Source organism: Pinus tabuliformis, chromosome 3_1 (genome assembly GCF_031772625.1).
Source record: "Pinus tabuliformis cultivar Carrire ecotype Pingquan chromosome 3_1, CPIR1, whole genome shotgun sequence".
Taxonomy (NCBI): domain Eukaryota; kingdom Viridiplantae; phylum Streptophyta; class Pinopsida; order Pinales; family Pinaceae; genus Pinus; species Pinus tabuliformis.
Window position 1 is genome coordinate 464,104,108 of NC_142301.1, and position 14,483 is coordinate 464,118,590.

A 14,483-nucleotide genomic window follows, 5' to 3' on the forward strand; every position below is an offset into this window, starting at 1 on the left:
GAACATCACATGTTTAGGAGGGTCCTACATTCTTATAGATGGTCATTTAACGACGTGGATGTTTGTACCATTCCAATGTATACAAAGCAACGTCACATGTTTAGCAGGCTCCTACATTCTTATAAATGGTCATTTAACCACGTGAATGTTTGTACCATTCCAATGTATACATAGCAAGTGGAGGTTTGGCCGGAAAAAGGCAACCAACCTACCTATGTAACCATGACATGAGATCTAACATGGAAACCTAAACGCCATACACAAAATTGCTTACAAAGGTAATAAAATAACATGTACTTGATTTAACATGAGAATCTAAGTGTTAAGAGGAAACGCAAAAATATCCTTTATTAGATTTAACATGGAAACTTCGGGGTTAAAAAGAAACACACAAAATAGTTTACTAGTGTATTGGTCATTTAAAATGTGCCATACTTTCACCTATGTTTTTATATGTTATATCCATGGAATCTTACAATAATAGGTGATGCATGAGCATAGGCTTGAAGACAAAAGACTTCGAATTTTATTTTAAAAATACAAAAAAAAAGTTTACAAACAAAGGAGTAGGATCCTTTCGCTGTCACTTTGCAAAGCTTTTTAGATATGATTTGAGCTAAAATTCAAGGATTTGAATTATCTTTTAATTAATTCAAGTAGTTAGGCTTAGTTGAGATTCTTGAGGAGAATATCATGCAGATTAGATATTATATAGGATTAGGCAGATTCGATCTATTGATTTAGGATTTGATTATTGTATATATTGGTATTTATGTAAGTTTTGAATTAGTGTAAGGGGATTTGACTGTGGAGAATTGGATTTTAAATTTTGGAATCTCTCTGTGTCTCTGTGAATACGATGCATGAATGGTCAATCCCAGAGGTTTTAATTTCCTTCGAAATATTTCTGAGTTCTGTTGATTTCCAGTTTAAACCCTCTAGAATTAGATTATATATAATCTTGTGTTGTCGCATCTAAATCTTCATTCACTGTGGATTGAAATAACCTGGATGTATTCGAAATCAGAATATAATTTAGAGACATACTAAACTTAGCGAAACGAGGAAACCCTGACAAATTCATGAGAAACCCAGGAGAAAATCTAAATTGTCCGATCAACAAATCCAATAGATCTAATGGTCATCGCGGGTCAACAAGCGCAGACGTTAATTAGAATAGAAGAGCGGTCTTCGTAAGTGTAAGCAGTGTCTTGCACTGTCTCAAGGTGGTAAGTGGTATTCTAAAATTTCACGCGATTACCCTTAGCGGGTGACACGTAGCACGAGAAAACTACATTTCTCGCGTGCTCTTGACCCGATATCAGTCGTGCAAGAATACACACGAGATTATGTGTTATCCGTTGGATCAAGCAGGATTGATCGATGGTGGAGATCGGCCAATCTAGTTGGTGAGTGGGTGAAGCGATAATCGTCAGATTGAGGAATGAGATTGACAGCGGAGATTTAATGCACTAAAGGTTTGTGGAATTTCGGACGCGATAAGGATATGAACTGCAATTTTACTTCCTTTTGATTCCTTGGGAAAGGTGGAAGTTTTCATATTCCAAGTAAATTAACCAGTTTTGTTATTTTAGCAGAATGACTAAAATTGGAGGTTTATGGCTGATACTCCAAAGGAAACCCGAGAAGAAGTTCCACCCCAACTTGAAGAAATCATTTTGAGTTTTGAATGATTATCCTTAACACCTACGACTAGCCCACCAATAGGTCAATCAACAACACTTTAACAACCTATATTTACCCCTTATTATATAGAAAGGGACACAATGAACTAACTTTCTAAGAAGTCATCTACATTAAGTAAACATTTCCTTGAATAAACATTTTTCACTTAGTTGTTATTTATTTTAAGTAAACATTTTCTTACTAAGTATTTTAGTTAAGTAAATGTTTATGGTCCTTGCATTTTGAGATAAAATATGAATTATTAATATGTAAAGGTGAATCTCTTAAAACACTTTATTAGTTTTTTTAATAATCTACATGTTATAGTATTGGCTTATTATTTTATTCAAACAAAAGATATAAAATATTAAGTGAATCTTTTGAGAAAGGTTCAAGAGAGCTCATCCATACACTTTTTTAATGTGTTGGGTGAGTTTGACAAGGCCTATAAAACTTGGGTGTTCATTTTTGGTGCTTATTGTATATAAGAGATGTTCGTTTAGTTATAGGGATATACATGAAGAAACACTTAATCTTTTTTTACCAAGCAACACTTTAAGAATTAATAGTATGTTTTTTTCTTCACTCTATTTTGAGCGATGATTGAATTGTCCTTAAGTATACAAAGTATGTTTGATTCAACCTTTATATTGGTTTTCACTTCTTAAACGTTAAATGCACATGGGACATACATAGGCATATAAGGGTTTTTTTTCCCATAAAAATGGCTAGCACTTTGTATGGACATGATAGATGGTATTGTAACAAAATTCTACCATTGTAACTGTTAGCCCCTGAGGTGCAATGCTGCTACTTTTAGCATAAATGTCCCTTGTTTTAGCTTCGACGGCCACGTCTCATCTTGCTCCAGTTTGGCCATAAGTCGGACTTCAAAAATACTATCGCATCTATAATTGCATCAGGTCCTGTTAGCCCTGAGGTGCTGATCCAAATAGATCCAAAACACTCTCTAAGTCTTTGAAATCTTCTTAAAATCATTTAGAAGATCAAAACCATCGCATAAGGGGAACCTTCAAACAGGCGGAAAAACACTATCAAGAGGCAAAAAACACTAGAAAGCAGTGAAAAATAGAGCAGTCGAGGCTTGAGCAATGAATGCACAGCAGCCGTCAGATCTGGCCGATCAATGATCCAGATCCAGTCGGTGGATCGCAATCAGCGGTGGCAATTGACGGATATCAATGCAGACTATGTGGAACTTGCGATGGCAATCGATGGAGTCAACGTGGACCATCGATCAAGTGCGCATATCGACAGCCCACATTGCATCGCAGAATCACAATCGACCAACACAACAGAGCGCTCACCAAACGACCTGGGGTTATAGCAATATACAATTGCGATCAATCGCATTGGAGCTTCACAGAGGAGCGAGGCTTATACCTATATAGATGTCCAATGCGATAAACCGGACCCGAAAGGGTTCCTTAAAGCTATTGTATAAGATTTGAGATCTGCCTAAAGGCATTTTCCAATGTATTTTGCATATTTTTGTTATTTAATGAAATACAAAGAAACAACGTCGATGCGATAAGACCCGGACCCGAAAGGGTTTGTGAAGGGAAATATATAATATTTGAAGTCCGGAGGGAGCCAATTTTCACGTAATTTTCAATGTTTTAAACGTATTTCGAAAATACAAAGGGAAGCCTTGGAACAAGACCAAAGCGACTTGCGACAGCGATTGATGACGGACCCGATAGGAGAATAGACCAGATTTAAGGACTTTTGAAGTCTGGATGAGCAGTATTCGCGGCGGATTTTCACAATTTGAACGTGTTTCGCTGTGTAAAACAAAAAGCGACAGTTTTAGGGATTTCAAAGGCTAGATGCACTCATCTGAGAGACAGAGGCTGGGAGACAGATGGCCGGAAGGGGAAAGCCACAGCACGATACAGCCGGACCAACAAAAGTGATCATGGAGCATCGTTGGCATGAGCGAGCCAACTGACAGTGCAACGAATTTACCAGAAATTTGTTACTATGTTGTTAGAAAAAGAGACCTCTGAGCTCATGTATGTCGAGTTATGGAATCAAGTGGTTAAAAAGACAAAGGCGATAAATTAAGACACCTCGAGCCTCAGAGAGCTCGAGGTCATTGTAAAAAGCCTATAAATGGCTGAAAATTAGATGTATTAGGGGTTCAACTTTTGGAGACTGTGGAGACTCTACTCCTCTCAGCGTCTCATCTTCATTTGAGCAATACAAGCTTCTTTTGTTGTTACATGTTCAATTCCCATTTTTCTCCTTTGTTCTAAGCTTGCACTTGAATAGATCATTCACATTTTCTTCTGTATCTAATGCCAGATAACTGTCATCTTACCTCTGCATTGATAAATTAGATTTGTAAGCTTCATTTACTTTTTGTAGTTGACCATTCATATGTGTTTATGTATGTATCTGTTGGTAAAATCAGGTTTCTCCATCTATTCATTGAATCTATAAACTATTGAGCATTAGTGGTTGAAAGCCTTGTCAAGCTGAGTGTGTTCATGCATGTTTTGAGTGAAAATAGAGTTTAAATAGTCATCTAACTTAATCCAAACCCCAATCAATTCCAATAGTTTAGAGAATGATATTGAAGATATATGTTTCCAGGCATCTCTGAGCTACAACCTAGGAGATCTTCCTGGAGTGCTAACAGGAACCATGAACCTATTGGTTTTGACAATCTAAGGAAAAACATGTCAAATAGGTATTCACAAATTTATTAAAAATTTCTAATAGACCATTTGTTTGGGGATGATAGGTCGTGTTAATTTTCAACTAGACACCTTTTGACTTAAGAAACTCTTACTAGAATTCGTTGGTGAAGACATGATCATCATCTAACACAATGGACTTAAGTAGACCATGCAATATAAAAATATCATCCATGAAAGCTTATACAACTATGGGTGGCTTAAATGGCAGAAATTTGTGCAAAAAGGGTCAAAAGCTTCTATTCATGTGACTCTAAAAAGTAGTCATGTTGAGAAGTCCAAAAGATATGACCCAAAAAAAGAAATATCCCCATGTATAGGAAACTTCATCTTAGGAATGTCTTTCTTCTTCATCTAAAGTTGGGAATAAACAAAATGGAGATAAACTTTAGAGAATAAGCATTCTTCTCAATAAATATATTGATGATGATGGAAATGGGCAATTTATATTTGATACTCAACCTTTTAATAGTGTGGAAATATAAGCACATGTGCCAATTACCTTTCTTCTTTACAACCATAGCGATGGTAAGGTGTAGAGGCTTGCACTAATATGGATAAGTCAGGCCTCTAGCAATTCTTAGACTATATTTTCAATTTCATTTATTTGTGTGAAAGGATGTATATAATGTTGCACATTCAGCAATACACTACCTAGAATTAAAAAGTTGCCATGATCATGCTCAAAACACGAGCAGAGTATGTTGTGGGGTGTTTCAAAGACCTTTCTATGCTTCTCTAGGAACAACTTTTAATTAGGATGAATTTCATAAGGGAATGGTGTTAATTTTAGGTATGTTCTATGCTATAGCAATTTATTTAATTTCTTTTTCCATATTAGCAATCACATCAGCATAAAGTAAACTGCAGATAGAACATGAATATAAATCGCAGAAGGCAAGCCAAGACAAGAGGACACAAGATGTGGTGCTAGCTAGGGACAAACCCCACAATGTGTGGGGAAACCCTTGATCAATTCTTCTTTTATATTCTTCAAAGTTCAGCAGAGAAAGAGAGAGATAGATATAGTACATATACAACAGAAGTCAACACTTTGAATTCTCTAGATCTAGCATAGATCATTTCGTATAACGATGAGATCAGTTGAAGACATTCTGCTTCAACTGATTCTCCAAGGTGACGCCTTCACCTATCATCATGTTGTATCACGTCCATTTGCTACACCTTACCATGTATACCATCATGCAGCATCATTCATCATCATGCTTCTCATGATCTCATGCATCACGTTACTCATACATCATGTTGTCCATGATCTACATCATGAAGCCCATGCTCATGATCTCATTTATAATGATGTTGTCCGTTTCATCATAGTTGCACCATTGCTGCACCTTTACTGAGATCATGCTTGCAGTACTTTTGAAGTTGTTACAACAACATCTTTTCTATGATGAGATCTATTGATATCTTCACTATGCTATTTGTTAGATAACTTCATTTAGGGCTACATTATTATAATGACAGTTTCATATAAATACTATATATAAACTCTAGTGATAACTGTGAGATGACAACGATTGATAAGCTCATCCTTAAATTGATGCTGAGACATTACTGATGTGCTAGTAGGAGCACAGATCAAATCTCTGCCCTGCGTATAAAAGATGAGAGCATTACGTTGACTGTATAGACTGTGGCTACATTTGACTGCGTGTTAGGGTTTAGCATATGAGTGTTGCGTTCGTCCCTTGACTTTGTTGCATGTTGAGGCTTCTGGACAGCGTATGATGCTGTGTTCCATTGACATCATTCATCTCTTGACTGCGTTGCATATTGAGGCTTCTAGACAGTGTATGATGTTGCGTTCCCTTGACAACGTTCAGATTCCATGATTGTCCTTGCTATATAGATTCTATAACTGCGTATTACTTCCATTGTTGTGCATTTGGTTTCTACTGCCGTGTATAAGGTCTTCCAACGTATCTATGTATGACCTGAAAATGAGTCTTCATAACAATGTGTTGACTGCGTGGGATCAGTCTTCAAGACTGTGTTGGTTCATGACTGTGTTTCAATATTTCCAAGACCGCATATTCCATGGCTGCATATAGATTGTGTCTCCAAGAACATATAGGGTCTTCATGTTCTTGCGTATGTATATCTGCATATTCTATTACACAACTGAGCAGATTCATCACGTTGTCATGAACTCCGTGTTTCATGAAAAACGTATATGGTCTTACATTGACTAAGTGTAGAAGTCTTCCATTGCTACATATAGGGCATCACGTTGTCATGAACTGCGTGTAAATATCTCTTATTACGGCGTGTAGACAGATATTCATTTGCCAGAATAGATAAGACCTCATCTGCTGTGTGGATGTGCCCTCATCATAGTGTATGGACTACGGCTCTTTCTACTACAACTATATCTGCAACTAGGGCATCCAATGTATTCTCATTATGTGTCTTCTCCTTCTCCAAAAACACAAGAAGTGGAGAGGAGGAGTTCACCTCGAGAATGTATCTCAAATGACCTTAAATCCTCATCTATTTATACCAAAACGTATAGGTTGAATAGACATGATGATTGGGCTTCTTGAGCCTACATAAGTTGCTAGTCGACTAGATAATAAATCCATAATCAAAATAAATTCATATCTCCATAAATACTTATCGGAATTGGATGATCTTTGGATCAATCCTACACCTCTCGACGAGAGGGATCCAATAAAAATATCAGCTGCCATTAATAAGCTGACCCACATGGAGTTTGGCCCTAGTTGCAAATTTAACAAATGGACTATCCAAAACTTATATGGAATCGAAATCAATAATCATCCTTGAGTCACCATTATCACGAGTTTTACCATATAATGAAAGTTAATGATTTCAAGCGAACCTACTATGCTCTTAGAAGGGTTCCAATATCTCTTCTTAGTGAAGCTCATGTATAAGTCCTTGAAATCCATGTTGTCAAAATCCCAATGTTCATAACCATCATGTGCCTAAGACTACATCACAACAATGATTTTAGTGAAAACTTATTAGGTTTTAGGTGATACTTTCTTATTTGGAGTTTCACATATTCACGCCTACCATTGTATCTTATATTACCACCATCAGTTATCGTTATTTGGAACTTGTGCATTGCATGGCCTTAATACTATATTTTCTTTGATATTCTATGATTGATGAAATTATGGGTACTACCATTGTCAATTAAGACAATTACATTTCTATGTTTGATGTACCCAACCAGTTTCAAGGCCTAGGGAGTTATGATTCTTGAAAAAGCATGGAGGGAAGTTTGGGGCTCCTCACAATGGGATTTTTAGGTGGTTTCCTCATGAAGAGGAGATGTGGTATCTACTATATACATCTCTTTATTGGATTTCTATAAAATTTCCTTAAAAGTGCCAGATGAGGCTATATCTACGACAAGTAATTTATGTTCCTTATGTCAATGGCCTTTGAAAAGATATAATCACAATGATAGCATAGGCCTATATGTTGTTGTTATCATAATTATATCCATGTTAACCTATGGGCCCTCAGTTTCTAAGAAAGAGGTAAAGTGGGCACAAAATGAGGGTATGGTTGTGGAACAAAATATGGTTATTTAGTCTTGGTACTTACCACAATCCATGCCACTTTATATGGATGAGAGGTTGTGAAATAAGGCGAAAACCATCTAGAATTATGCTCTATATCCTCCTTTCAAACCATTAATAAAGCATATTTTGAAAATATGTATCAATCTTGCCTTCTATGTGGATTGTTAACTGCGTGAAGGAGCTAACACATTTTTTCATTATGCTAGTTTCATAGAAATTTCTCTACTGTCCCTAAAAAATAATATTAATTTCTAATCAAACATATATGACCCTCAGAAAGTAGCTCAAAGATATGTACCCTATATATGACGTATTATGCCATTGTCACCATTTCTAACACTACTAAACAAATAATAAGATACCCTCTTGGGGTTTCAACAAGTCATCATCAATACATTTGAGAAAAAATAATGTTCTATATGGGCAACCCATCTTGTTGGGTTGGATCCATCAAACTTGCTCAAATCTACTTTAAGAAATCTGTGCAACTTATCGTGGCGCTTATCCTAAAAATGTGTGCCTGTGTAATTCCCACTTCCAACAAGTGATTCGCTATTAACCTATGGCCCCAATCACTCCTCCAATGCCTAATTTCTAGTAGTGATTGAGTGATTCTTTGTAGTCTGTCATTAGTTTTGGAATTCATTTTTGTAAGTTGTTAATCTTAGAGCCATGTTAATGTATGTTGTTGATGTTAAAGAGTTGGTCTTCGATCCTAGAGACCTAACTTTTTAATTTGGTGATGCTAGTATCCATGATGATCATGCTTCTGATAATTTCCATTGATATTTGAATTAATATCATATTTCTTTCCCTCACATGATTGATATTAATACCTACAATTAACATAGGTCTCATGGTTATATTTCCTTTAATCCCATCAATCTAGACCTCATTATATTTAATTTAATTCCATAAATCTCCACCTTAAATAATATAAAATTTTTTTCATCTAATTTTTTTTTTTTTTAATCCCATATGTGAAGGATCCTAATAGAGCTCATTCACAAAATAACTCAAAAATAAAATTTGAAGACACAAAGTTCCAACGTGATTTTTTAGCCATATGTTAAATCACACTCCATAGGTATTTCTAGAAAAATCCAATACCCAAAAAATCCAGTGCGCCCGGTGAGGGGCAGGGTCGAGAGCCCGATGGCGAAGGGTTGAGGTGGAAGGTGGAAGGTGGAAGGTGGAAGGATGCGGTAGGCCGAAGGCTGAAGGTGGTAGTCTGAAACCAAAAGTTAAAAAGGATAAGTTGAGGGCAGGTTTGAAGGGGCTGTCTGGCTGGCTGGCAGGCTAGCTGGGCCGAAGGGCCAAGGGGTAGGCTAAAGCCAAAGGTTAAAAAATAAAATAGAACCCGAGTCGAGGGGCAGGCCTATGGAGATGGTGGGTTGAAGCCCAAAGTTAAAAAAGAAAAAGAGACCCAAGGCCGAAGGGTGTGGTCGAAGGGTTGAAGGGGTTGAAGGGGCTAAGGGGATAGGAGATTAAAATTTAATCTTGTGAAGCTAAACTGGTTGAAAGCCCATGGCTTATAGGCTAATGGATTACTTATTTATATGAAAAAGATAACCCAACAAGGTGGGGCTTGGTGGATGTTTGGCTGGAAGGTGGGGTGATGGGACCCCATCAAGGTGGTCGGCTCAAGGAGGGTCCACATCAAACCACGCTCAGCCTCGTAGCTAGCCCTACGAGGACAGGAGAGGGCTCTCTCCGGGTCAATCTCAGCAAAATATAATCAATGGGGCTTGAGATGACTGATTTAACAACTGATATTAGGCTAGGTATGAAGTGCAAGGATTTGATTTAAGTTTTTGAGGGTTTTGTTGGAAAAAAGGGAAAGGCAAATTTGGGTCCGGGGATGAGGCCTAGTTTTTGCAGAGTTCTGATTGGGGCAAGGAAGGCAATCGTTTTGATGCTTTGGATTGAATGAATGGATGGATCAGATTGGTGAGGAGCTAAGGAGGGCAAGAGGGTCTCAAGAGTCCTCCTCAAACAGATGAAAACATGTAAAATTAAACAAAATTTCAAGGCAGAGCACAACAGTCCAATGAATTCTACCTCAATCACTCATTTGTTTAATTTCAGAAGAAAAGAGAAGGGAAAATGATACAAATAAACATCAATTACTTACAGAAAAACACCATCAAAACAGAGAGCCACATGGATCCCAACAAGTGCTGCAAAACCCTAGTATTTCCTTTGCCAAAAATGCAGAAATGAGAAGTATAATGAAGTGCCAAGCAATCCCAAGTGTCCAACCCTGAAAATGACTAATAAATTACATGATATAGACAAGCCTAACTCCTTCCCATGCCTCTAGCAGTCGAGCTCATCATTCTAGGAGCTGTTTGAACCAATTCTAAACAAGGAACTAAAATCTAGGCAATCAAACAACTTGCCCCTATATGCTAGGAAACTGATTCATTCATTTAATTTTCACTTTTTAGTGAATGAATCCTCTAAAACAAGTAAAAATGTGCCAATATTACATCATGGTTATAAAATTACATCATGAAAGATCAAGAGTAACATCAAAAAGAAAAATAGGTCAAAACTGGGTGAAATTCTGAACTGTACAGTGAAAAATAGGCAAAAATCCTCTATGCACCGCGCCTGATTCTCTATGCAGCGTGCCACTTTGGAGCTGAATTTGAGGCCCTTCCCTGAGTCCAAATTGAGCCCAAGATAGATTTCTGGAAAGCCCTACCTGTCTACCTTCCAACCCAAGTGGAATTTCTGAATTTGGATGTCATTTTCCCCTCCAAAGCTTCAATTTCCCAAGACTGCTTCCTGTGTGTCAAAATAAGGGCAGTGAGGTCATTTTTTGAGTGTTTTTGACCTCTTGAGGGCTCAAAACCTGCCCAAATTTCTTGGCCATGCACAAGAAACCAAAATTTATCATGAAAAATCTAGAAATGCAATTTTTTTTGGATTTGGAGCCCTATAGCAAAAGCGAGCACCACGTGGCACGACGCATAGGGAAGCAAAACCTGTTTTTTAGTGCAAAAAAAATCAAAATGCCAAAAATTTCTCCAAATTTCTTGAAATTTGGGCTGGAACTTCTTTATTAGGTGTCATGTTGGGCTAAAGAGGCTTCGGCCAATATCTGAAGATGATCATGCTCCTTTTGCCTCTTTTTCTTCCTTATTGCCTTCTTTAATTTTGCCTTTAGATTCCTTATTCGTGCCTTGCAAACTTTGTTCCGTGCCATGTAGTGGAAAGCCATGTGTCTCAGCAATGCTTTGTCCTTATCAGCCTTGTCCAGTAGTCTCTCTAAGTGGATGTTGACTCTCTCGAGCCAAGACTCCCGATCAGCATTGATCTCTTGCTCAAGTGAAGTAAACTCCACCCTCCTCCTTTGGGCAGCTTGACGATTCTCCCTGATGTTTTGTAATTCCATCATCACCTGCTGATCTTCAAGCTACTTATTACTTTGCTCCAAGTATTTTATATTCCACTTAGCCCTCTCCAAGTCAAGGGACAAGGCTTTGATCTCTATCTGCTGCTCCTGGATGATATCTCTAAGGTTGTCACTTTGCGGGCCCATGTCTGTATCGTCATCCTGAATGAGAATGAAGTCGGTCTTTCGTTCACCTGAAGGCCCCTCATCCTGCATTGGCCTCTTGCCTTTGTCATGTACCTGTGGTGCTGATGTTGGAAGCGAGGCCCCTTCAACACCAGGTGGAGATTACACTCGCTTTGTTGCCGCACACAACTGCCTAGTACCCTTCTGATAAGTAATGAAAACCGGTATAGTAACAGTGTGTGGATCATGGCCTTCATGCTGATGAAAAGGTCCACATGTCTCCTGCCCAGCCTCTGAAGGTCCCTGTGAAGCTCTGAAGAAGTCACGAGAGATGAAATCATCCCAAGTGATGCCCTGTAATCCAAGCTCATTAACCACCACAATCTTGATGAGAGCAAAATGATAAACACTGTTAAGCTGTTGCTGAGGGGTCTTGTGCTGCAAAAGGGTGGTCATCCACTCTATGCTTCGGCATATGAAATAAGGAATGTTCATCATCTGTACCCGGGTGAAATTAATGAGCAATCTGATGTGATAAGCATATAAATGAGAGAACCGGCCTTCACAACTGAAATACTTCATGATTAATTTCATTAGTGGAGCATATTCATCTTTAAGATATCGGAATGGAAACACTCTCTTGAGCTACCTCAAGAAACCAGGTTTAATATATGGCTCATAATGCTGTCGGTCAATCTTCTGCCTCTTGTTCCATGGTTCTCCAATGTTTGGTATGCCGGTTGCTAATGAAATGGAATCTGGTGTTAGTGTGAAAGTGACACCAGCTAAAGTGGCCTGATCACCATGTAAATGCAGTACAAACAGACGAGCCAACTCATGATGAAATTGAACATTAGCAACCTTCTCACAAAACTCATAACATGACTGATGCTGAAAACAGGAGATGGCAAGAGGGCAGGCCTGTAATTCAGTAAGGGTGGTTGGTTCTTCTCTGATATGTCTGCCACCTCTATGAGGCCTCCGGGGTGCATGTTCCTCCATGGGTGAGTCACTTTGAGTCTCCACTCCATAATCAAATGAATGACCAAATGACATAACTACTGCTATACAAATTTCCTTAGAGAAATAGATGCTGGTGTATGAAACTATGTTGGACTGCTCTTTAGTGATGTTCTTAACCTCTGCCACCAAGGGGAAACAGTGAAACAAGGGACTGTTAGGAGAGAGGAAAATAGTGAGGGATTAGGGACTATTGGGACAGATTTTGTTAGGGAAATATAGGAGGGTTTGAGGGGTTTTAGATTTGAGAATTTGGGACAGAGAATTTGGGATAGGGGTTTAATGATTTTAGGGGGTAGGGAAACTTAGGAATGATGAAAATAAGGGAGAAACGGAATGGGGGGGAATAAGGGAATGATGAAAGAGGATAGACTTGATAGCAAGTAAATTGTTAAACCCTAGGCAGAAATCTTCATGTTGAGGACTTTGACATGGTAGGGTTTGTTTATTTGTTTAGGCATTCACCACATCAATCATCATAATATAAACCTTAAACTTGGATGGATGAACAGCAAAAGTGGAGCTCAACCTACTTGAAACCAAGAGAATGTATGTGGTTTTGGCAATTGGAGACTGTTCTGGAACTTTTCGGGCCGCTCAGCTGTATGCGCCATTCAAAACGCCCAATGTGCCGCACCTTCCTAGTGCGTCGCACTCGTGTAAAAATGAACTGCACGTTTGCTCCCAGTGCACCGCGCCTCCCCAGTGCACCGCGCCTCCTGCTCAATGCGCCGTGCCGACAAGTTGCAGCGATTTTTTGCCCAATATCCTCACTTGCTCACCAAATCTGCTCAATCTTGTTTCTCCTTTGCAAATGGGCTTATGACATGAAGGAATAGCTTATAAACCAAGAGCTTTTGAAATCTTGGCTCATGAAACCCACTTTTATAATGTTTTATCAAATAACTTTTATTTCAACCTCTGTTTTTGGACTTTTTCACTTTTTAGCATGTTGATGAACTAAATGAGCTGAACTTTGTTTGTTTTTGCAGGTGTTGGAGCTTCTTAGGCTAAGGAAAGGAACCAGGGTGCAGGTGAAGGAATTTACAATGAAGAGAACAAAATTTACATGATTTTGTACAAATAAAGCTAAATACTCTGTTTTTTCCTCAAAACCCTGTTTTGAGGAAAAACACATTTCCGAACACTTGTTGATGAAATTTATTGATGTTGAAACATCCTCATGGCCTGTTGGAAATTTTTGAACACTCTGGCACATGTTTTTGACAAAACCCTAATAAACACTAGACCTAAGTGACCATGAAAGCCTAAAGAAAACTTATGCAGTTTTCAAAATAAAAAGACTGTATATGTTTTTTTTTTTTAAATGAACACACACACATGAGCCAGCAGGCAGATAACATGAGGGGAATAAGTGACAAGGCCCTTCCGTCAGACTATGGCATGCTCCCTAATGGAATGCAGATGAATGAACTGTATGAGACACCTAAAAAAAATGAAATGCAATAAGAGAAATGAACTTTGACGGAGGGATGTAAAGACCGATGCTAACAAAGACTTCGAATAGTTTCTATGGTGGTGTAGTATGCTTGAAGGAGCTTCTTGATCGTGCCTTCGCATAGGGGTAGACTTGAATTTTCTTGGAGGTTTTTCTCTTTGACTTTAATATATATTTATACATGATGTAACATGCCATTAAGGTGTTAAAAATAATTATTTTGACTCTTCGACCCACCTATAGCACTTTGACATGTGCTAGAACTACTTCAATGAGAAATAAACTCATTGACATGTATTTTAAAAATAATATTTCTTTTCCTAATTGTTGAAATCGACGTTTTGATATGGCTCATCATCAAGATAGATCAATAAGAGTGTAGGACAGATCTCGTTGGAATGAATAAATAGAGGTAAGAGATATATGGAATGGGAATGATAGTAGCCAACCATTGTCTTAATTGATAATTAGTGATAATTATTAAT